Here is a 26,604-nt window from a genome sequence, read left to right as displayed (position 1 = left end):
GAAAGATGATGTTAATAAAGTCACCATGTAGCTAGTGGAAGCTGAAGTTGCAGAAGGTTAGTGGACTCCTCCTGGCATAACCGCCCCAGGGTCTCTTGGCTGTCTCCCAATGCCTTGGCTCTGTCTCTCTAAGACTCCAATAATAATCCTGGCCTTATTATTCTGACTGTGGAGTTGTTTCTTTAAAGCTGAAAAAATGTTTTTATTGGATTTTGAATCTCATCACCATTCCGCAGCGTGGGTGAAGCCAATGTATCAAACTTTGCAGGTGATGCGACTTGCATCTCAGTGAGATGATGGAACGTGCTGTGGTCACTAACCAGAGAGTAACAGAAAAACCTTGAGGAGTGCTTCTGTCTCCAAGTGCAGTGAGGACTTGGCTCCATCAACTTGTCAGAGTGTTCCAGTGGGCTGGACATACGTGGGGGTCAAACACAGGTGGGCGGACTGCAACGAGAGTAAGACCTGGGAATCTGGAAATAGAATGCAGCAAAAAACTGTGATAAGTTTGAGCAGCCCAGACATTGCCAAGTGCCAAACTTGAGAGAGATCGGAGCAGAAAAAAAAAAAAAGAGGTCAGCAAGATTACATAACGAGCCAGCCTACAGGAGGAAAAGGCCTCAGAACTGTTTGGATTGCACAAACCAGACCTCAGCCCCAGACACATGCAGCTTGGTTTGGCGAACAAATGGGATGGAATTGGGATTCTAAGACCGGTTCTACACTCACTTCAGACTTTCCTACCTTTGTGTCCCTCCATCCTTGGCATGCGGCTGTAGTTCCCCTGCTCAAATGGAAGATGGCTGTCCATTCTCCAAGAAGGATGTAAGCAAAGGCTACAGAACCAAAGAACCCTCAGTTGAGATTTTCTAAAAGTTTCCTACTTCCTCTGCAATGCTTGGTTGCCTCTTGGCCTGAGTGATGTTACCATTCCCTGGTGGAAAAACTGATCTTTTGTTGGTTTTAAGGTGGCTCAATGCTACTCTGAATTAATTGTATTAGTTAGCATCATAACATGAAACATACTCAAATAAAATACTAAGATGATAAATGAGGACAGCACTGTGGAACATCAGGTTAAGCTGCTGCCTGCAATGTCAACATATTAAGATGGCTCAAGTACTTGAGCCTCTGGCACCCACATAAGAAACCCAGATGAAGTTCCTGGCTCTTGACATTGGCTTGGCCCAGCCTTGGCCATTGTAGACTTTTGGGGAGTAAATTAGCATATACAAGAGTTCTCTGTTCCTCTCTCTGTAACTGTCTTTCAAGTAAATATATGAATCTTTTCAGTAAATACATTAATCTTTAGGAAAAACAAAACCAGAAAACTGTATATAGACCCCATGCAGTGGTGTGGGTTAGTGGAGGATTGGTGCTACCCTGCCCTAATAACAGAACTGTACTTAGGTCCAACGAGGGGAAGAGAGGATGATACAAGAATCAGGAACTCCCTGGTAGGCTATAGTGCTTGCTGAAGAGCTCAAAAACCAGGCCTGGAAGCAGACCAAGCTGGAAAAGGCAGTAGCACACATATATGTGGACCAGATTTAGAGGTGGGTGTGGCTCAGCTAAGTCACAATACCCATGGGTGTGCATTAGAACTGGATGGGATGTGGGCCGGCCTGGGTTAGCCCACAGTATATGCTGGGGTGGGTTTGGTGAGGGTTATTAAGGCTCACAAACTGAGCTGAGGCACTCGCTGGTCTGCATGAAGACCAGACTTATGGTGGGCTAGGCTGGGCTGGGCCACAGCACCCGTCGATCAGTGTGAGAGATAATGCTGAGGTGGAACTGATCAGGCAGATGTATCCACCAGTATGAGCATTAGTTGGAACAGGTAACAAATTGAACCTGACCTTGCACTGGTTGGCACATGCAAAGGTCAAGTCTGAGGTTTCCTGGGGAACTCACCAACAGGACCACTGAATTCAGACTCTGGTCACAGGGAAGATCACAGTCCAACTGTTGAGTGCATATATCAGGACTGGACTTCTCAATTACTGATACCCTGGTAGTGGGTGGCATATCAAGATGCACATGGGTGACATGACAGCCAGCTCATCTAATCAGGCAGAGGACATTGAGTGCCTTGTCAGAGGGTGGAAATCAGAACAGGTTGGACAAATCTGGCCAAGCTTTGCAGCAAGTATCTGGGTATAGGGATGCACTAAAGTGACTTGGTCAGCCAATAGACCTTGGAAAGATTTTCTCAAGCTTGGTACAAGGAGGCTGACCACATCTCAGAACTATGAAAACCACTCAAGTAAAACCTCCAGAACATTCTTCCTTATTTTTGGGTCTCTAGGGCATCATCAAATGACTGTCCCCATCCCCAAGTGCTGATGTAGTTTAAAAACAAGGAGCAGCCCCCTCTCCTTTTGTCCCCTAGGACACAGGAGAGAAAGAGAAAAAAACCAAAAAACAGAAACATTTATCCCACCTACCTTCCTCCATGTCTTAACCCTCCCCATCCTAAGGCCCACATGGACATGCATCCCTCTCAACTATGTAAACAGCATTAACATTTTTAAAAAATTATAAACCTACGCATAAATGGACAATTTCTTGGGCCTTTGGCTCTTCATTTCCCCTATATCACATGAATACTTAACTAAATAAATTCATTGTGCTTAAAGAAAAAAGAACCAGAAAGGGCAAACACATGCTTGTCATGACCATGCCACTTTGAAAGAAGTGACCTCGGGTCAAAAGACACAGTCCGAACAAGGCAGTCACAGGAAAATGAAAGGGACTCATGGCTTGCACTCACTTCCCACCCTCTCCTGTCTGCCAAAGCTCCGTATGATCCAGAGTAAAATAGAAGCCAGAACAGAAAAGAACTTTCTGAAGTCATCTGGACAGGAAGCTCACGGGAGGCAGATTCATAATCAAACAGATCAATTCTGGAACTGTGTCCCTGTGGCCTGAGAGCTGTCACTTAAGCCCTCTGCCCTACTTTCTGGACCCTCAGCTTGGAATTCACATCACCAGGAAGGCCCTGTTTGTTGTCTTATTCTTGAGCGTATCCACCACCCTGGGCTTCAAGGGACCCTGAAGTGTGCCACCACTCTGTGATTATCTGTTCAGTGGACCATGGCCTCACCTGGCTGAATGGGCTTTTGCCATCTTTTCTAAATCCTTACATTTCTAATAAAGACCGCACAGGAATATATTAGATGTGCAATACACACTTACTTGAATCTGTTGGTTGAAAAATCAAAACCGCCAGATGGAACCAACATCGTGGCATACAGTGAGCTAAACTGCTGCATGAGATACTGGCATTCCATATTTGAGAGCCAGTTCAGGTCCCACTTGCTCTACCTCCTATTTAGTTCTCTGTTAGTGCACCTGGGGATGTGACAGAAGTGGCCCAAGTGCTTGGACTCCTATACCCACACAAAAGAACCCTTGGAATTGCAGGTTCCTGACTTTACTAGGACCAGTCCACCTATGGCAGCCATTTGGGGAATGATTCAGAGCATGGAAGATCTCTCACCCTCTCACACACACAAGGCCTTACAATCAGTTATTTTTTTTTTATAGGAATTGTTAGATCTTCCACGGCTCATGGAGCACAGGATAGATTTGTTGACAGCTGTGCTACCTGTGGAGCAGCTAATTTCAGCCTGGAAGATCATCCCTGCTGCAAGGCTGAGAGACTGCAACAGGAGGTGTAGTATCTCTGCCCTGAGTGCCCAAGAAAGAAGGACCAATTCTTTTAGGACTTTATGCTCAGCTGCATCCTTCTGTCACGAGTTTGGGGCTCTCCAATCATTTGTCTCCATTGTAAAGAAAGGGGTGGGGCGAGGGTAGCAGCTATTTCTCCATGCAATGGAATACGGCTACAGTATGGGTGTGGGGGAGTATGTCCGCCCATGTGTCTATCTGTGCACACAGATGGCCATGAGAAGGAGGGGATGGAAAACTGGGGTTTGCCAAACGGTCCCTCCGTATCCCTCTAGTTACAAAAGAACGTGAGAAAGATTCAGGGAGCTGGTTTGTTAGCCTGGGCCCACAGTGACTAGAGACAGGGCATAACACCCTGTCCCCTTATTTTGTCCAAGAACTGCTAGAATTTTAGTCTGCAGTTGGATTTTCTGATCTCATGTCATACAAGCAGTGGTGGCTGTTACACTAATAAGTGCTTCACTCACTGCCAGCTGCTTCTCGCACCAGATGCAGGGTTTGTGTGTATTCTGTGTGATTTCGTTTTGTGCTTAACCAAGGGTGTCATCCATATACCACGCCTTAGACCACTAGGCTGAGCACGTGTTCTGTATCTGTTCTGCATCTTAATCATGTAATACACAGAGCAACTGACAGGTGCTGGAGAGACAGAGCTCCAACACCATCTTGTGAAAGCTCCTCTCCCTTGTGGCAGGACTTCAAGCCCTTTCTGTTCTTCATGGTGACCTTTATAATGTGAAGGCCATACCACAGTCCCTCTGCTATTTCCTGTGTCCCACTTCCTGTGTCACTGTTGACTTCCTCAGACTCGAATTTGCTGGGCATCTTGTTAGCTCAAGAAAGTGGACATGATGCAATTAATAAATTATAGCTACTTCTGCCTTATCAATATGATAGAAAACTTGGTTATATTTGAGAATATCTGGATACACATGGGATGCAAAACAGATTTATGACAAACACATTTACAAAACTCTCAAATGCTTGGGTAGGTGGGGTTTGAGCTTGTCACATTTCATGCATTCTAAAATGGAGACGCTTATGTGGGTACACACATTGGGATGTGAAGATATTGCCATTCAGATCATTAACATCCACAAGACTGGGAATAGACATATTCTGTGCAGATTTCTATTACCTGTAAAGTTGGTTAGAATTCCTAAACACCCACGTGCATGGCAATCTGCCATTAACGCTTCAGTCTTTCGTAGCCCACCATCCAGTTAGAGCCTCCATCTGACCAGTCCCGTTTTAGCCCTCCTTCCAGCCCTCATCCAAGCAGACTCCGACACTCAGTGATGATGCCTTACTCACTTCCCTTCATGTCTTAACAATTTCGCCTCCCAAGAAGTACCACTTTAACCTATTTACTTTGTTCTGATTTGTTGAGGTTGAGCACTTTGTTTCCTCATAAAACTTACGTTTTTGTTTCACAAAAGTACGTATTTGATATCTCAACTAACAAAGATACAGGTAATATCATGTATTGAAGCCTTTCCCTGCATCATTTCATTTCATCTTTTCTATAACGTGCATTATTATTTTTTTTTTAAAGATTTTTATTGTTATTGGAAAGCCGGATATACAGAGAGGAGAGACAGAGAGGAAGATCTTCCATCCGATGTTTCACTCCCCAAGTGAGCCGCAACGGGCCGGTACGCGCCAATCCGATGCCGGGAACCCGGAACCTCTTCCGGGTCTCCCACGCGGGTGCAGGGTCCCAATGCATTGGGCCGTCCTCGACTGCTTTCCCAGGCCACAAGCAGGGAGCTGGATGGGAAGTGGAGCTGCCGGGATTAGAACCGGCGCCCATATGGGATCCCGGGGCTTTCAAGGCGAGGACTTTAGCCGCCAGGCCATGCCACCGGGCCCTATAACGTGCATTATTATTCCACTTAATCAGAGGCAATAATGAAGAGATTTTTTTAAAAAAAAATTATTGTTCATTTATATGAAAGGCAGTTACAGAGAGAGAGGGAAGAGGGAGGAAGAGATCTCCTGTTCATGGATTTAGGCCCCCAAATGATCACATTGGTTGGGACTGTGACATGCAGGAAGAGGGGGCTTCATCTAGGTCTCCCATGTCATTGGCAGGGGCCCAGATACTTGGGCCACCTTTTCCTGCTTTCTCAGGTGTGTGATTGGGGAGCTTGATTGAAAGTTGAGCAGCTAGCATTCAAGCCAGTGTTCCTATGGGAGGCTGGTACGTAGGCAGTAGTTTAGCTCGCTCAGCTACAATGCAGTCCCAACATAAGAATCTTTAACCATTTTTTCTAGAACACATGCATTCTTTTTTACAGTCATTAAATATTCATCAGAAGCAATGTATTGGTTGTTAGGGACTATGTAATGGGTTGTTGGGGTAGGGCAGGTGATGGTAGGCTTACAGCTCGTGCTGTATCTGTAGAATGTACTTGACAGCCTGGAAATAGTGCCTGTCAGATAGCTCGAATAAGTCAGCGTCCTTGCTATTTGAATTGTATATAGCATATGATTTTTCACTTACCAATCAAAAAAAATGTCTTTGTTGTAAGCTCAGTGTTAGACTAAGATGCAGTCACATACCCTTTCCAACAAGTTCCTCCTCAGTAGAGGTAAAGTAGCCAACAACCTGGCTCACCCAGCAGAAGAATGTCAACCCCTCACCCCAGGACTCTGCTCCTCCAGGAAAAAAATGATGTTCGGGATCTGCTTCCAAGCCCAACAGCCCACATATGGTTGCTTTGCTTCTTGCATATTGACCTTAATGCAGTGCCTATCAAGCTGCTTCTGCCCAGTTGCCCAGCTCTCTTCCCCGGAGTCTGACCCAAGGGCTCAGGAACTCCTGTGGCTGAATGACTGACTTCTGTCAAAACTTTCAGTAGAGATCATACACTATGGTGGAACAGGTTAAGTGTCTGCTGTGACACCTACATCCTATACCTGAGTGCTGGTTGAGTACTGGCTACATCTGGCCTCTTGTTCCCGTGCCTGGGAAACAGTGGCCCAAGTGCTTACTTCCCTGCCAGCCACATGCCAAAATGTACGGAGTCCCTGACTCCGGGCTTCATCCTGGCCCAGATGACCATTGTCAGTATTAGGAGGATAAATCTGTGGATGGGAGATTTCTCTCAAACAAATGATTTTAAGCATCTGCAAAAACATTTAATGCAAGAAAAGATATTATTTGTTCTAAAGCATTACATAAATTGAGTATCCATTAAGAGGAAATAAAATTTTGCTAATATTTATTGTTCTTAAACAAAGAAGAAGCAACACTTGAAGAATATATGGAAAAGAAAATATATTGGAATTTTGGTTTGAAGGAGCCATAAGATTTCAAAACCTGAACAAACTGAGTATGCATACATGGAAGTTTTTCCAAGGACTGCATAACATTGAATGGAATCTAGCTGCTAAAATTTCCCTTTTTATTCTTAATTATGTCTAGATTTTTATAGGTATTGACTTGTTTGTAACAGATAATATCAAGCCAATTCATAGAATTCAGTCTTGTAATTTCTGTTCTAAAAATATTTTCTAGACACTACGATATTTTCAATTGTCTATAGAATATTCCACTTTTAAAACATTTAAAATTTACTTCAGTTCATAAAGTATGAATTGTGAGGCAAAATGAGAATGTCTTTTGCAGACATTTGGGGAAGTAAGCAGTACCACTACACTAAAATTGTGTCTTGTCTCTTTCTTTGTCTCTTGTTTTGTTTCTCTGCCTGTAAAATAAATTCATAAACATTTAAAAAATGAATTTTATAAATTAGGTTAATTTTGTGCAAGACATTTTTTAGTTCAAGGCACAGTTATAAGTATAGAATTTTTTGCACCAAAGTAACTCATCTTTAAATTTCATTATCTATGAACTTTTTGGAGTAGAATAAAGCCTGGGGATTGCTTCATTTCCAGCTCAAAACCCATGGAAACAGAATGAGAGAATTGGAATGTGGAACAGCACTGACATAGCACAATGATTAAGGAATGCCTTTTGATTGCATCAGGCTTGTGAGCACCATAAGCCTACCTAAACTATGAGATCTCATCTACCCATCCTTCAGGGGCAGGTGCAGGACCACGCACAGAGGTCCTACATTCCCACCTAAACTGTGAGATCTGATGCATAGGCATTCTGTGGGGCAGCACAGGGAGGCCATGGCCATTTTTGTTGTGCCAATTGGTTGGAGACCTGCCCAGACAATGGCTGGAAATTCAGCAATCTATTGGTGTTATTTCTGTAAAGGACAGATTGTTACATCTGCATTTTTCCATGACTTGCAAAATCGAAACAAGAACACACAGGTCAGGATGAATTGTGTGTCAGTAGTAGAAAGATTAGTTTGAAAGTTAGAAGAGCAGGCCCGGTGGCGTGGCCTAGTGGCTAAAGTCCTCGCCTTGAAAGCCCCGGGATCCCATACGGGCGCCGATTCTAGTCCCGGCAGCTCCACTTCCCATCCAGCTCCCTGCTTGTGGCCTGGGAAAGCAGGAGAGGACGGCCCAAAGCTTTGGGACCCTGCACCCATGTGGGAGACCCGGAAGAGGTTCCAGGTTCCCGGCATCGGATTGGCGCGCACCGGCCAGTTGCAGCTCACTTGGGGAGTGAATCATCGGATGGAAGATCTTCCTCTCTGTCTCTCCTCTCTGTATATCCGGCTTTCCAATAATAATAAAATCTTTAAAAAAAAAAAAAAAAGAAAGAAAGAAAGTTAGAAGAGGACATTTTTGTATAATAAGAAATTTGTGTGAAGGTCTGCCCCAACCAGTCATGCATTGGAAGCAGCATTTCTTAAAAAAGAAAACAATACTGAAAATTGGACTATAAGCCCATCAGGCATCCCTAAAAGCAGGAAAAATAGTGCTATTCAGATGGTGGCCATTTCCTTATATTACGCTTCACTTGCTTTCAGCTTATTCAATTACCTAACATACTATAGCACACACTTCTTTTGTTGTTGATGTTGTTATTATTATTTTCCATGATACTCCTTTGTAATTTTTGGCAAAGCCAGGACAAGAATTCAGTATGAATACATCATATATCACATAAATGATGGCCCAATTATTGTTGTCATGCGTTAGATGAGAATAGGTTAAAAGTTTGTGAAACATTGGAATTAAAATAAAACAAATTGATTATGGTGGGAAAAAAAAGATGATCAAGTGGTTTAGATATAAAATTGTGAGAGTGATCAAGATGGTGGCATAGGGTGCAGACACATTTGGGATGATGGAAAATCATTAGACAGGGTGAAGCACAGGGAGCAGATTACGGGAAAAGATAGGGGTTCAGACAGTTGTCAGGGTGGGTACCTGGAGACCCCCTGGACACAGGAAGTGGGGGTGATGGAGGAGCGGTGTTGCCATGGACAGAAAACCCACCAGCAACCAGTGAGCAGCAATCCAGACTCCAGCAACAACCAGGGATCCAGAAGCGGCCATGGTTCGGCTCTTGTGGCAACCAGGTGAAAGCTTGGGTTTGCACGGGGAGCTCAAGGGGTGAAGTCAGAGAGAGACCAGCCAATTCTTCTGAATAGTTTGGCCCAGTAATGAGCAGAGAAAGTGCAGCAACTCCGCAGGCACAACAGTGGCAGGATGGAGCTTACAGCACGGAGATCAGGTGCTGGGATGGGTGCGTTTCTAGCTGATTGCACTGAGCTGATCCCATGGGAATGGCAGCACCAGCTTTGCAACCTGCAGGGTCTGTGTGGGCCCCAATTCTGAAAGCCAACAGCCCTGATTCTCTAGCAGTGCCTCGTCAGGTGCCATCTGTGTGTTGGGGAAGAGAATGTGGAGTTCAGTCAGGGGACGGTTCGGAGTGGGCTCGATTCTAACCAATTGCACTGAGCTGAGCCGTTGGAGAAAGCAAAACCAGCCTCACATCCTTCCAGGTCTGAGTGGTCCCTGGATTTGATGGTTAACAGCCCCAGATTCATGTTGGTGCCCTACCAGGTGCCATCTTACACAGAGAGGCAAGAGCTCAGAGATCAGGAGGAGCAGCGGTAAAGTGTGCATGCACTAAATCAGTAGAGCTCAGAAGCCATTTTCACGGGACCAGGCACCATTAGACTGAAGGAAAGACTGCTGAGCTGTGCATAGGCTAAACTAGGAGCAAAAGCACTTCCAGCTTATATCACTACACAGGCTCCTCAGAAGATAAACAGTTGCTTGGTGGCACTCTACATACTCCATCCAGGGTAACTCCAGGTGGCACTTAAGCTTAACAGTCAGCATGTGCAAAAAAGATCAGCACCACTGACAAACCAGTTATTTGGGACAGTTGGTGTCTTCCTAATCCAAGACACTGATTGAACGTTAAAATTGACTTGCAGACCTGTAGGCAATACTTCTTAGAAACCTGTACTAAGGAGAAGAATCCACCAACCAAAATTGCAATGACAAAAGGTAAAAGAAGAGACAGAGACACAATGAATATTGCCACAGACTCTCTGATCATGGAGCAAAAGCCTCTACCACCCTCAGAGTTAACTGAGGAAGACAGTGATGAAAATGAGGGACACAGAATTCAGAAAACTCATTATAAAGCTTCTGACAAACAATGAGAAGCACATAATACAGGAGTTCAAGGAATTTAAGGAATATGTCACACAGAAAATTAATCAAATACAAGTTGACATTTCAGAAGTTAAGAACAGAGTGGAGCAAATCGAAAGTACAGTGGAGAGTCTCAAAGATAGAATGAATGAAGCAGAGGAAAGAATCTCAGAACTGAAAGATGCTTCCTGTCACCAAGAGGAAACAAAGAAAAAGTTGGAATTAGAGCTAGGTCAAACTAAAAAAAAAAAAAAATTCAAGATTTAAAAGATGTGATTAAAAGGTCATCTCAATCTTTGCTCATGTAAAGAAACTAGAAAAGCACCAAGTAAATGAGCTAACCTTACAGTTGAAGGAACTAGAAAAATAACAGCAAATTAATTCCAAGATTAGTAGCAAAGAAGAAATAATTAAAATAAGGCAGCAAATAAACCAGGTAGAGGTCAAAAGAATGATACATAAGATCAATGAATCAAAGAGCTGGTTCTTTGAGAAAATCAACAAAATAGACTCCCCACTAGCCCAACTAATAAAAAAAAAAAAAAGAAACGAATAAGACACACATCAACAGCGTCAGAGACAAGAAAGGAAATAAAACAACAGATACCTCAGACATACAGGGAACTATTAGGAGCTAGTACAAGCAACTACATGCAAACAAATTGGAAGACCTAGAAAAGATGGACAAATTTTGGACACATACAATCCACCAAAACAAAATCAAGAAGCAATTAATAATCTAAATAGACCTTTAACCTGGACTGAGATTGAATCGGCAATTAAAATCCTCCCAACCAAGAAAAGTCCGGAACCAGATGGCTTCACTGCTGAATTTTACCAAACGTTTCAAGAGAAATGTTTACCGCAATCATCCACACATTTTTCCAGACAATAGAAAGAGAGGCAATCCTTCCAAAATCTTTCTATGAAGCCAATACCACCTTAACACTAAAACCAGATAGAGACACAACAGAAAAAGAGAACTACAGACTGATCTCCTTGATGACCCTAGATGCAAGATACTCAACAAAATACTAGCCAAGAGGATCCAACAGCACATCAGGCAGGTCATTCACCCAGACCAGGTGAGATTCATCCCAGGCACGCAGGGATGGTTCAACATTCACAAAACAATACACGTGATGCATCACAGCAACAAATTGAAAAATAAAAACCAAATGATCAGCTCAACAGATGCAAACAAGGCCTTTGATAAAATCCAACACTACTTCATGCTGAAAACCCTAAGCAAGACAGCCATAGAGGAAACATTCTACAACACAATCAAAGCAGTTTACAAAAAAACCAATGCCAGCATCATACTAAATGGAGAAAAACTGGAAGCTTTTCCACTAAAATCTGGAACTATACAGGGATATCCACTGTTACCACTACTCTTCAATATAGTATTGGAAGTCCTTGCCAGGGGTATTAGGCAAGAAAAAGGAATTAAAGGAATCCAAATTGGAAATGAGGAGCTGAAATTATCTCTAGTTGCAGATAACATGATTGTCTACAGGGAATCAAATGATTCAATCAAGAGACTACTGGAACTCATAAGAGACTGGCAGGGTAGTAGGATACAAAAATCAATGAAAACAAATCCATGGTACTAGGGTACACAAATAAACCTATGGCTGGGAAAGAAATTTTAAGTACAGTCCCTTTTGAAATAGCAGAGAGGAATCTTAAATAACTGGGAATTAAGCTAACTACATATGTGGAAGACTTCTATGATAAAAACTATAAAATATTTTAAAATGAAATAGAAGACATTGGGAAAATGGAGAAATTTACCGTGTTCCCAGATCGGCAGGATCAACATAACCAAAATGACCAAATTACCAAAAGTAATATACAGATTCAATGCAATCCCAATCAAAATCCTAACATTCTTCTCAGAAATGGAAAAGAAGATACAAAAGTTTATTTGGAAATGCAAAAGGCCACTAATAGTCAAAGCTATCCTGAAGAATAAAAACCAAGCTGGAAGAACCTCAATTCTAGACCTCAAGACATACTGCAAAGCAGTGGTCAGCAAAACAGCCTGGTACTGATACAAAACTAGAGAAGATCAGTGTAACAGAATAGAAACACCAGAGGGGAGCCCACACATGTACAGCCAACTAAACAATCCAGGAAAAAGCCTGGTCTATTCAACAAATGCTGTTGGGATAACTGCATAACAGCTTGTAGAATTAAGAAGCAAGACCCTCACCTGTGACCTTACATAAAAATGAGCTCTAAATGGATCAAGGACCTAAATCTGCATTCAGAAACTTAAATTATTAAAGTAAAACATAAGAAACACTCTCCAAGAAATTGAAACGGGGAAAGTCTTCTTAGAAAAACATCAAAGCACAGGCAGTCAAAGACTGCATCAAACTAAAAAGCTTCTATACAGCAAAGGAAACTATTAACAAAGTAAAGAAGCAACCAACAGAATGGGAAAAAAATGTTGCACACTACACAAGTAATAGTGGACTAATATGCAGGATTTATAAAAAGCTTCAGAAACTCAGGACTGTAAAACAACCAACCAACCAAACAAACAAAACAAACAAAAAAAAACCCAAAATTTGTGAAAAATGGACAAAGGAAGTGAACAGACATTTTTCAAAAGAATAGAATCAAGTGGCTAATAGACACATGAAAAGATGCTCAAGCTCCCTAGCCAATAGAGAGATAAGAAAACCACATTGAGATACCACCTAAGTTCAGTGAGATTGGTCTACATTCAGAACTCTACTAACAACATCTGCTGGTGTTGATGTGGGAGAAAGGTACCCTCCTTCACTGCTGGTGGGAGTGCAGGCTACTACAACCACTATGGAAATCAATATGGAGAGTGCTTAGAGAATTGCAAATAAACCTGCCATATGACCCAGCTATCCCACTCCTAGGAATATACCCAAAGGAAATGAAAGCTATATATGAGAAGGGGATGTGTAATTCTGTATTTGCAGCAGCACAATCCAGATGCCTGTCTAAAGGGGAGTGGTTAAAGAAACTGTGGTGCATCTACTCCATGAAATTTCACTCAGCTATTAAAAAGAATGAAGTTACATCATTTGCAACTAGATGGTCCCAACTAGAGATCATTATACTCAGTGAAATATGTCATTCCCAAAAAGACAAATATCATATGTTCTCTCTAACATAAGGAAACCATCATGCAAAGTGGAATTTTAACAATATGGGGAAAATCAGTTAGGGGTGGGTGGGAATTTGGAGGGAATCCCAGACTCTGGAATTGTATCATAAAATTAAAAATTAAAAATTAAATTTAAATTATAACAAACAAAAAAAGTTTAACTGAAAAAAAGAGACCAAATTGTAAGAGAAAGATGCTAGTACTTATCTATCTGGATTTTTACAGGGGAAGAAGTTTTTAAAAATTATATTGGATTCCTTAATTTAAAAAAAAATGTTTTATTGGGAAGGCAGGAAGACAAAGAGGATGAGAGACAGAGAAAAGATCTTCCACCCATTGATTCACTCCCCAAGCGGCTGCAACGGCCAGAGCTGAGGGGATCTAAAACCAGGAGCCAGGAGTATCTTCTGGGTCTCCCATGTGGTGCAGGTTCTCAAGGCTTTGGGCTTTCCCAGATCACAAGAAGGAGCTGGATGGGAAATGGGGCTGCTGGGACTCTAACCGGCACACATATGGGATCCTGGGACATGCAAGGTGAGGACCTTAGTCACTAGGCTACCATGCTGGACTCTTATCTTGGATGCTCTAAAGTATTTTATTTCTTCAAGAGACAGAGTGAGAGAGTTAGAGACAAATAGAGACAGAGACAGGTAGACAGAAATGTGCTGTGTTACTTCTCAATTCCTGAAACAGCCAGGGGTGGACCAGGGTAAACACGGAATTGAGAAGCCAGTCAGGTCTTCCATATGGGTGACAGGGACTCAGCTATTTCAGGCATCACCTGCTGCCTCCCAGGGTATGCATTAGTAGGAAGCTGGGGTCAGGAACAGAGGCAGGACTTGAACCCAGCGCTGTGATACGGGGTGCGAGTAACCCAAGTCTCAACTTATCCAGTTTGCCAAGTGCCCAGCCTTAACCTATTTAATGGGAAGGTGTAAGGTCATTTAAAGTTGCTTTCCTTTTTTTTCTGCATTTATGATGGTGTTTTGGTCTTAAAGATGCATCGTTTTATATTCTGATGATTTCAAGCACTAATTTTCACGGCGAGGAAGGGTATAGTTTTCTCCAAAAGTAAATATAAATAAGTCAAGTCCCTATAAAATTGTAGAAAATACATTTTATAGCTTCATGCTACCCCATTTCAAAGCCAGTTGGCCTCTCACTCAGTGAATGCCTACATGGTTAACTTCAAGGTGTGCACGATCTATGGACTGGTCAGTTCTTGGAACATCAAGGCCATTGTCTTTCCATCCTTGTGTGGTGAAAGTTACTCTCTCAAGATCAAATGGGTTATGTGAGGTCACATTTTCTGATGGGCTCAGTTCAACTAACAGCTCAGAACTTGCTTTGCCACTCATCCAGTAGGGTGAAGGAAGACAGTTCAGGTTTGAACATGTTTATTTTGAGGCGCCAGTGTGACTTTTATGTGAAGCTGCTCAGAAGGCCTTGTGGTACATAACTAGGCATCAGGAAGAAAAATAATCTATGCAGAAGGCAGAACAAGACGTCGATCCCCACAATTTAGGTTCCTGTAGAACGGTCTCCCCTTTGGGGTGAGCATAAGTAGGGACCACGATGCTCTTCCACTTCCCTGACTAGATTACTAGTTGGTTTGCATGGCGTTAATCAAAAGAGACATTTTCCTGGGTGAGGCCTTAAAGAAGGAGCTGGATCATGTTTAAAATTTTCTTGCTGTGTTAAAGAAGCAAGTTGTTACTGTGTAGAGATGACCACAAAGTGAGGGCCCGAGGGCACCTTCACAGAAATGAGGGCTGTCCTCAACCAACAGCTGCCCAGAAAATGAGGAACTGCACCCCATAGAAACTGCACTTGGGCAGCAGCTATGGGGACGCAGAAGAGACCCTGCTCTTCGGGCTTGAGTAAATCCCCAGGCATGATTGATTTCAGTCTGTTGCAGGTCTGAGCTGGGGACCTGCTGAGCTGTGGCCAGGTTCAGATCCATAGTACTGGGATGATAAAGGTGTTTTGCTTTAATAAGTAGGTCAATAAAAATGTCATTTGTTTCACACACACACACACACACAAGAAAAAACAGCAGCGAAATTTTTAGGGTCATCAGCAAATAAACAATAATGAAAACCATGGTGTCTGGGCAATCAACTCAGACAGTGTTTGCACACAGAGACAAGTAGAGGGCTTAAGGTTAGCTTCTCAAGCAGAGCAGTGTGGCTAGACAAGGGAGAGCCAAACCCAGGCAGAACCAATGGCAGAAACATCTTCTGTCCTCTCCTGGGGTCCTTGCATTCTCCCCTGAGATGGGGATTGTAATACCCTCACTTATGGATCTGTGGCTTTGCCTTGCTGGACTTCCTCACTCAGGATTGTCATGCCAAGTGCACTCTTCCCTCCACCTACTTTCTCCAAGCCGCCTGGGATGGCAGATGGAAAAATAACAGTGGGATCCACAGCTGTAGACCATGGACACCGGGATTTCATGTGGGCCTCAACTTCGAGGCTCTGGAAAAAGGAGAGGAAGCCTTGTTGAGCTGTGAGTAGCATCTCCACTGTAATCTTACCTACAATTAACCCAAACATAAGGACTCTGATTTGATTTTCATTATATTTCACTGCTTTTCAGAATTTCTAGGAGGCAAGGGATCAGCATTGCAGAAACAACTAACGTTGACAGAAACAAAGGTTGACAAGGAGGAAGGAACCGAGCAGATTCAAATGTGCAGAGACGTGAACAGCAGCAAGCCCTTCATAACTATGGCCGGAGCACATGTCCCCATTCTGTGGTCATGACTGTGCTCACGTTGGATGCATGACATTCATGTTACATAGGTGGAAAGTGGAGCTGAAACAGAAGACCCAGTGGAGGAAGTACAATCCACTTCCTTCAGTTTCTGACCTTAAATCCACTTCCAATATCCAAGGAATTTTGCCCACAGAAGAAGTGCCTAGCACCCCCCAGGACACTGCTAATTCAGGGGGATGCTGACAGGGAACCACGTTGTGCCTAGTTAAGTAGTTAATGGGAGGTGAGTAGAAAGAGGTAAGTTCCTAATGCCATTTGGCAAGTGAAGTCGGGAGAAGTGGGACAGCAAATTTTTTTTCTTTTAAAATGGGAGAGACTTGGAGAGTATTTAACAGCTATTAGGAGAGTGCATAGGAGAAGGGAAGGTTATCATAAATCAGATATAGCAGGTCACTGAGGGACTGGGGCTCCCTGGAGAGGTAGGACACAAAAAGGAGCCACATGCAACAAGCAAGTACCTTTTTCTTGGCTTTTATTTTCTTGGGAAAAGCTGGAATAGAGGTTGTCTTCCCAGAATAAGTTGACAAGAAGAGGAGGTGGACATGAACCTATTTTAAGAGGCTACTGCAAATTATGGACCAGTAACCAATGAGGCAGGACCAAGGGGGAGATGCTCCATGTGCCAGCTTGCTCAGAAAGCCCAGCCTGTCAACCCGTTCTCTTAGATGGACTGGGTGTGGGGCAGAAAATCTGGGTCATCACTGACTTTATGATCCTGTGCCTGACACTTTCCTTGCTGAGTGGGCTTGCGTCATTGTTTTCTTGCTATTTTTTTTTTGTAGGTCACTTTTATTCGTTGCTTCAGTTTCATTAGAAGCTGACTTTCTCTCCAGGAATTTTGATTTTTAACAGCTGTTCGTTTCTTTCAGTCCTGCCTCATCCACCGGGCCATTAGAAAATGTGTTTGGGGACCTATCATTCTATCTGTGATTGCAATACTAGCCTGTCTAACTCTGACTTACTGATGTCCCCTGGTCTTAGACAATGCAGGACTGAAGCTTCCAATTCGTTTGTATCCATGCAAATTTCTCATCCATAAGCCTCATAGTTTTTCCTCCAAAGCAAGTTTGTAATGCAAATCTACTTTGATAGAGTGTCCTCAGTATTGGGTGCTGCAGAGTTTCTAAACATAAGCAGTTTATGCTTTACACTGCACAGGCATTAGACAAGGAGAGAACCACACCAAGCATAAACGGCCACGTCCCTTCGGGGAAAATCTGTTTGTGACCTTGATGGGCACGGTGATGGAATCTTCAAGGTCAGGAAAGCTGGACAAGCCAAAAACAAGCAAGTGGTGAGAGGATTCAGCTCAGGGTGCGGCCTCTCAGATTGACTGGAGTGTGGAGGGAAACAAGGAGGCGTCTGTGCAAAGTGTGTCTGCATCAGGAAAGTTAGAGTAGGGGAGTTTGGCAGTGTGCAGAAACTCAATGTGGAAGCATGCCTGGTGGGCTGAGGCTGAGAGGTAGGTGACATTCTGAGGTTTCTCAGCAGAGATGTACTACAGCCGGGCTAATGATGATTCTATGATTCTTTTAGTACAAGTGTTATACACTGAAAAGTAAAATTTCTGTGCAGAAGCTCTACCTTCCCCCATCCCCTACTATGGGATGATAACTGGAGATGGGGTCTTTAAGAGGGTTGACTGAAGTAAGATGACTTATGAGGCTGGTTATATGGATTGGTGCTTTTAGAAGAAGAGATGCCAGAGAGCTCACTCCATGGTCTCTCCAAGGTCCCCACCACACAAGAAGAGGCCATGTGGTTACCCAGCAAGATGGTGGCCCTCACCTGCTGCAGGAAGAAACTTCAGAATGAAACTGATTTCTCCAGTGTCTTGGTGTTGTACTCCCTGTTGGGAGAGTGGTGGGAGCGAGTGAGGAACCTACTCACTCCTTTTTTCAATCCAAAAATAAAATGTCCATATAAGAAAATATGTCCCAAAAATAAAATGTCAGCTCTTTCTTCACGATTCTTCTCAGAACATGACATCCTGCTCTACCTCCTATCTGGTGGATACAGACTAACACAGACCTGCCAGACATCACCATGGCTGGCTCCAGCTCCAGCAGCTATAAGTTCAGGGTCTTTAGAGGTAGCCTTTGTCATGTTGCTGCTGATCTTTGAGTCTTAACCATGCACTGCCCTTCCCCGCCCTCCTCGCCACTACCTTCTCCTCCTCCCCGCCACTCTCTGCTTCCTTTCTCTCCTCACCCTTCCTTTCCTCTTCTGCATTCCCTTCCCCCATACCCTCCTCTCTCTCCTTCCTCCCCTTCTTTCTGTTTCCCTTTTGTCCTCTCCCTTCTTTTCCCCTTTCCCTTCCTTTCTCTTTTATCTTCCTTTTTTTCCTTTTACTTTAGCCTGTCCAGGTTTTTTTTTCTAAATCATAGCCAACCTCCCTCTGTGAAATAAAATAGATTTTGCTGCCAGACTGATTTTGTTTGTCCTGCATACTTTGGCCAACCAAATACCTGCTACTCTTCTGCCTCCAGAATCATGAGAAATCTGTTTCTTCTGCTTAAGCTGCCTGGTCCCTGGTGCTTTGTTATGAGAAAATGAACAGATTGGAGACAATGAATTTTCACTGTCCATCTGAGGACTACATAAGTCCATTGAGGCCACAATCAGCCTGTAAGTCCAGTCAGCTGGCAGACCGGCTGTCATGGGTGCAATTGCAGGACTTTGGCTAAGCCTTGTTCTTTTCCTCTCTCTGAACCTCATTTCCCGTCCTAATAGTGGGTGTCCTGCTGTTGCCCACATAGGATAGCATGCTTAGGCCTATGCTATACAATGCGTGTCAAGTGCTCTTAGTATATGGAATATGGTAAGCATCCAACACGTTGATTCATTAATTTTCAGTCAACATGTTGGACACTGTTGTTTGACACTGTTGTTTGATAAGTTAATTTTAGATATACAAAGATAAATGAGAGGACTTGGGGCTACTTGGGAACAATAAATGTTACAGGCAAAACATAAAGAAAGGTCAGCAAGGCATGGATCAAAACAGACAAAACACTGTGGGTGCCAAGAAGGATGAGAGATTGCTTAACTCAAAACAACATCAAGGAAATGGTGGGCCCCTTCTGAGAAATCAACAAGTCAGAAAAGAAATAGCCAAAAAACTAATATATTTCAGGCACCTGAGGAAGCTACATACTGATTGAGACTTCCCTCACCTCTTCTCCCCTCTCCCTCCTCCTCCTATTTTTCCCCTTCCACTCCCACCGGAGGCACACTCTATCAGGAGGTTCCCACATGGATCTGGAGGGTTGCTGCTTAAGGAAGAAGAAATTGCCTTCTGCTGAGACCGAGTAACAGGTCCTTCCTGACACACATGGAGGACATTCTTAGCTTCAGATGTTCACCGTACTAGGCAGTGTAACGGTAGCTCTTACCCCTCTTCCCCAACTGCAGCTTGGCTCAGCTTCTCTGCTCCCAATCCCCACCACGCAGAGAAGCAGTAAAAGCTGGAAGGGCGGAAATGCTGACTGCCCTGACTTGATCTTGGCAGGCTGTTGACATGAATGCAGATACCATGTGGTAGTCTTTTGTTATGAACCGTGACCACGGACCTGCCAAAAACAATCATTTCCTGATGAGCTGTTGGGAGGTTGACAACTGTCTATGATTTAGGGTGAGTTTCTTAAGGAAGAAGTGAAAAGGAGCAGAGAGGAATGAGGAATAAGGGTGGGTGGCTCAGAGGCAGCCGACTCATCTAGGGACCTCTGCTTGGATCCCATCCTGAGATCTGTGACACCAGCTGACACGGCTTTAAACTGGAGGCTGGCGTGGGATAGTGAGCATAAGCATGGCTAAACACTCTGGGTTGTTTTCTGTTTCTCAAGGTAACGCTTTAAGCAGTTGAAAATTCAACAGATATTGTGTAATATAGGCTTGATATGTCAGACTTTTTTCTACTATGATTTTGGTGATAGATTTTCCCTTTATGTTGAGCGGATGTAGCATTTAACTCAACAATATATTGTGTCTTCAGCTGAGCTTTAGTGCTTTCTTCTTTGAAGACAGCACTTAGAGGAATCCCAGGGATGCGTTTTCTGATGTTTGTCTGCTATGACAGGTGTTTAGCCCAGCCAGCGGTTGAAATACCTGTGTCCCCTATGAGACTCCTGGATTCAAGCCTGGGGCATCTACTGACTCCAGCGTCCTGGTGGCGTAGGCCCTGGGCAGCGGTGTTGACAATTCCAATTATCAGGTTCTTGCCACCCCTGTGGGAGGCTTGGACTGAATGCCAGGTTCCCAGATTCAGTTCAGCCCAGTCCCGGCAGCTAAAGGTATTTGGGGAGTGAAGCATAAGATGGGAAAGTTTTCCTTTCTGTCTGCCTCTGCTTCTCTTTGTTTTTTAATCTCTCATTCAAAACATGAAAGTTAAACTTTTTTTTAAAGATTTATTCAGTTTGCTACAAAGTCAGATATACAGAGAGGACGAGAGACAGAGAGGAAGATCTTCCGTCCGATGATTCACTCCCCAAGTGAGTCGCAATGGCCGGTGCGCGCCGATCTGAAGCTGGGAACCTGGAACCTCTTCCGGGTCTCCCACGCGGGTGCAGGGTCCCAATGCATTGGGCCGTCCTCGACTGCTCTCCCAGGCCACAAGCAGGGAGCTGGATGGGAAGTGGAGCTGCCGGGATTAGAACCGACTCCCATATGGGATCCCGGGGCGTTCAAGGCGAGGACGTTAGCTGCTAGGCCACGCCGCCGGGCCCGAAAGTTAAACTTTAAAAAAAAATTTTTTTTTGGTACTTCTGGGATAAACCCAAGTTGGTCATGTGGCATTATTTCTTGGCATTATTATCTTTCCTATGGGCTGATCTTGCCTAGTTCATACTATGACCATAACAACCTCATAAAATTAGTTAGGGAGGATTTTGTTTTTAAAGATCTACTTAGATAATGGCTCCAGTGGGAATAGATCTGCTGATTTTGACCAGGACAAGATACCAAAAGAACAGGTGAGTAACCACATTCCCCAGGGGACAGTTGGAAAGAAGTCTACGTAGCTGGTGCTAACAAAAGGGCTCATCAGACTAATCCTCCATCCCATATGAGCTCTGCCTGTAGTCCCAGATGCTCCATTTCCCACCCTCCTTCCTGCTTTTGGCCTTGGGAAGCAGTGGGGGACGGATGGCCCAAGTGTTTGGGACCCTACACCAACAAGGCAGACCAGTACAAGCTCCTGGCTCTTGTTTTCAGATCAGCTCAGCTCTGGTCGTTGAGGTGGTCATTTGGGGAATGAACCAGTGGATGGAAAATATCTTTCTCTCTGTAAGTTTGCCTTTCAAATATTAACAGGCAAACAAGCAAACAAACAAATAAAATCATTTGCACGGAAAGCCTATAGATACAGACTCCATGGTAGGTAGAATCCTGCAGCAGTGAATCTGGCACCACCAGTGACCCCACAGTCAGGGAGCAGAGGGAGGAGATGTCGTCTTCTCAGACAGTGTCGGATGAGAGCTGTGTGACCGGTGCTGTTGCCTGAGGAGGCCCTCTCAGTCTCCACCAGCGTGGTGTTCTGCCTGAAGTGCTAGTGGGGGGACAGGAGCCAATGTAATTTCCTGAAGGGAAAGCACATTGATTTCCTTTCCTCCACTCACCAGGACAGCCAGCAACTTGGGGGCAGGAAGTGCCACCTGCAACAGGCATGTAGAGGCTGCCATGTCATCCCATGCGTGACTGGGAGGTTTCTATTAGAAGAATAAATCCTTGACCCCCCATTGATGCTGAGTTGGTCCCAGAGCATTCCAGAGCATCCACATGGGCCTATGAATTGAGGGCATATTGTGCCCTTCTGCCTAACTATCAAAGCCTGAGCCCAGTTTTCCAAAGAGAAGGACCAAGTAGCCTCTGTCAGCAAGACAGCTGGCTTCAAGAATGCCAGGGCTCCCTCAGTGAAGGAGAGGCTTGGGGGCTGAGAGTGGATGCCCTGCGCCCTGTGACTGTGGGAATCCTCTGACTGTGCTCCAAGGCCTGAAGGGTGGTCCTATCTGGGCAATCTCTGATTCTTATTTGTTACTTCTTTGACTCCGAATTCCACTCTGGCCTTTCGGCTTACTTGATCTTGCTCAGGTGAACTCATTACATTTGTCAGAATATTTGTTTACTGCTCTGACTAAAGGTTCACATTCTTATTCCTGTCTTATCTGTCACCTGTTCTAAGGCACTGTCTGCTAATTCACCTATACATGTAGCCTTCCTAGACGGTCTCAGATACAAACTATATCTCTATCACTTTCTATCGCCTGCACTCAACTTCGTGATTTCAGTCACACCTTGAAATACTTGACAAACTCCAGACTTCACCAGTTTTACAGAAGCTCTGACCTCTATGTGACCCACAGGTCCCCAATAGTCATTCTGATCCTGACATTACAGACTGTTCTCCACACATACAAGAAGTTTGTAATCCATCTGAATCTCAAAGTTCTCTTTGGTTTTACCTGTTAGTCTCTGTTCTTTCTATTACACTATGGAAGCACAGATAATATTTTGTCCTATCCTTGTTACTTGTAATAACTTCTGGTAATGCTACGTGTTTGAATCATGGCTGTTGATTTTGTTCAAAGGAAATTTTCATATATTTGGAGAAATGGCAGCTAATTTATAATCATGAGTGCCGGCAGGATATTAAGAGAAATAATAAGTGTTGGAGCCTTCTATTATAGAGCATGCAAGAGGAAGCCAACTAGAAATGATTAAGAGAATTTTGGAAAGCATTGTGACTCTTGCAGAAGAAAATCGTAGCTCTGGAATGGATTCGATTACTATGTCTAAATTAGCTTCTCCCTTTTTCCTGTTGGGATTTAGGAGACTAAACTGTGGAAACAACAGAGCTATTGGGACTGAGGGCCAAGATGGCTAGGGACTGAGAATCCTTGGAAAGGAGCAGCATAGAGATCATGACAGGGTGGAGAGCACACAGGATTTATTGGTGGAAGTACTGCTTACATTTTTTTTTAAAGATTTTATTATTATTGGAAAGCCGGATATACAGAGAGGAGGAGAGACAGAGAGGAAGATCTTCCATCCGATGATTCACTCCCCAAGTGAGCCGCAACGGGCCGGTGCGCGCCAACCTGAAGCCGGGAACCAGGAACCTCCTCCGGGTCTCCCGCGCGGGTGCAGTGTCCCAAAGCTTTGGGCCGTCCTCGACTGCTTTCCCAGGCCACAAGCAGGGAGCTAGATGGTAAGTGGAGCCGCCGGGACCAGAACCAGCGCCCATATGGGATCCCGGGGCGTTCAAGGCGAGGACTTCAGCCGCTAGGCCACGCCGCCGGGCCCAGTACTGCTTACATTTGAAAGCTTTTTTGATTTGTCCCAGAAGGTTCAAAAAGATCTCACAGAGGGCTTGACCCAGTTTCCTCAATTTACCAACAAGGAAGTTCAAGCCCAAAGAAACAGTCTGACCTCTTGAAGTTCTCTCACTGAAAAGGTTGTCTTCGCAGAGCAAGAGAACCTACCCACCAGTGAGGACCATGTCCACCACGAGGCAGCTCATCCAGTGAACACTCCCGTCGTGTGGAATGCCACCTGCAGGGCAGGCTCCCATTCTTCTCCTTTTTGCTAGGATCTTTCAAATTCCCCATGACGAAAAGAAGGAGATATTTCAAGCAGAGCCCTGCACAGTTCTGTGAGGCTGTTTTCACTTTCAGATCATGTGGAAATTTGTCTGCAAGACAAGTTAAAGGCAACTTCTTCCAAGCACTTAGCTTGCCTGTGGGATGCCTGTCTCTAGCTAACTGGCTGCCTTGTGCTGTTTAGGCTTTTAACCAGGTTGTGTAACAGCAGGGCACTTTCCACTTTTGTTAAGGACAATGAACCCTACAGCACCACCAAACATCCCTTGAGCTTTCTGTTCACATTGGCCATTGGTCTGGCAAGGACTGGTGACATCACAAATGACTCACCTGGCGTACAGGGGATTTCTGAATTCTGTGTAGTGTCTGGGAAATGGTCTGTGCAGTGAGTCAGGAGACCAGCAACCTGGTCGTCCAGATTGTCTACTCGGTACATGCTGAAAATAGGACGCTTCACCTCACCAAGCCTTGACTTTAATTATCTCCAAAGTAAATCCATAGAAGAAATAAGCTCTATGATTGATTCTTGCTCAGAAATCTGGAGTTACTTGAAAATTGACAAGGACATTACTTTCTTCTTTTATTTATTACTATCAGAAAGGCAGATTTATGGAGAGAAAGAAGGACAGGAAGAAAGATCTTCCATCTACTAAGTCACTCCCCAAGCAGCCACACTGACCAGAGTAGAGCCAATCTGAAACCAGGAGCCAGGAGACTATTCTGGGTCTCCCACATGTGTGCAGGTTCCCGAGGCTGTGGATTATCTTCTACTGTTTTCCCATGCTATAAATAGGGAACTGGATAGGAAATGGAGCAGCTGAAACATAAACTGGTGCCCATATTGGATGCTGGTGCTTGCAGCTGGATGATTAGTCAATTGAGCCATTGTGCCAGCCCCAGGGATCTTGCTTTATAAACAGCCATGAGATGATGCACAAGGGAGCTCATGTCTCCTAAGTAATTCCTGCTAATGACCTTGATGTAAAATGGGTTAAGACCAAAGGCCACCAATGCTAGGTTCCCAGCTCAGGAGTAGGTAAAGCCCCTTGCTGTGAAGCAGAGTGAGGTGGGCGGCTTGACTCCGCACAGTCAGTGAGTAGAGTAGATAAGTCTTTATTCCAGCAAGGAAGCCTTTGCTGATTGCACTGTTCTGTGTTGAGGATGGATTGCTTTGGGCCCATCAATGTTAATTGCGGCCAGAAAAAGGCCAGAACACTGCAATAGTGAGATATATTAGGAAAGTCATGTGATTTGGAATTGAACAGTCCTGAAGTCAACTATCCATCCTCTCTGAATCTAAATCCCATCATTAGCAACTTGGGGATAATTATACTTTGCATGGGTTTTACGAGGATTAGAGATAATACATGCAAAATGCTTGGCACATGGTAAATATTTGCTAGAAGTTATATCCAATTTTATCAATGAGACATGGGGAAATAACAGGAATTTTAGCCTACATGGCCACAATCTGCTAAACTTTGCATCTGGAAGAAATCCAGATCTGTGTGTGACTGGCAGGGAAGCTCTGGAGACAACTTCCCTAAAAGAGGAGCTGAGGTTTTAGGAACTACATGATTCTGAATCTTTGGTGCCAAGGTATCATAAGGATGCCACGTCAATAGGACATGGGCCTGTAGACTTTCCTTCCAATTCAGTGGGCACATCAGGTTTTGAATGGAAAGCAACCACAGAGTGGAGTAGGCATTGGTTTCTAGATGCCAGCTGTGCTGTCACGACAGATGTGGGTTTAGGAGTGGATGTTTAGCCTGACAGTGAAAATCCCAGTTATGGTGTCTTCACACTAAATCCTGTCTCTGGGTTTGAAACCTGACTCCAGCTTCTTACTAATGAAGATCCTGAGGGGGAATGATGGTGACTCAAGGAACTGGGTCCCTGACACTCAGCTGGAAGACCTGGTTTTGAGCTCCTGGCTCCTGGCTCTGACATGGCCCAAACTCTGACCCATGTCACCATTCAGGAAGTAATCCAGATGTTGGGACTTCACTCTGTCTGTCTCTTTGTCTTTCAGATAAGTGAACAAAATGAAAATTCAAGAATTTGTCCTAAGAAATGTAACATGTAATATTTCATGCTGGTTAGAACATTAGAAATTATCACAGCAGGTTCTTTTCCTTTATAATGAAAAACAGCAGCATGAATGTAAAAGAAAAGGTATTAACTAGATGCTAATTAGAGTAAAGACATACTTATGGTCCCAACAGCATTTATTGAACAGACCTTCCCATTTGCCTGGATTGTCGTTTGTCTTTTTGTCAAAGATTATTTGGCTGTATCTGTGTGGGTTCCCTTCTGGTGTTTCTATTCTGCTCCATTGATCTTCCTCTCTATCTTTGTGCCAGTACCAGGCAGTTTTGATAACCACTGCCCTATAGTATGTCAGAGGTCCGGAACTGTGATTCCCTCTGCTAACTTCCTGTTCTTCAGGATGGTTCTAGCTATACGTGGTTTTTTCTGTTTCCAGATGAACCTTTGAATCATTGTTTCCAGTTCCATGAAGAATGTTTTGGGCAATTTGATTGGAATTGCGTTGAATGTATATATTGCTTCTGGCAGTATAGACATTTTAATGATATTGATTTTACCTATCCAGGAGCATGGGATGTTACTCCATCTTTTGAGGACTTCTTCAATTTCTTTTTTAAGTAGTTTGTAGTTTTCTTCAAATAGGTCTCCTACAGTTTTGGTTAGATTTATTCCCAGATATTTCATACTTTTCTCTGTTATTTTGAATGGTATCTTGCTGGTTAAATCTTTTTCCATCTTGGGGCTGTTCGCATACACTATGGCTGTTGATTTTTGTTCATTAATTTTGTACC

Source organism: Ochotona princeps, chromosome 11 (genome assembly GCF_030435755.1).
Source record: "Ochotona princeps isolate mOchPri1 chromosome 11, mOchPri1.hap1, whole genome shotgun sequence".
NCBI classification, from domain to species: Eukaryota; Metazoa; Chordata; class Mammalia; order Lagomorpha; family Ochotonidae; genus Ochotona; species Ochotona princeps.
Note: the sequence above shows the minus strand (reverse complement) of the source record.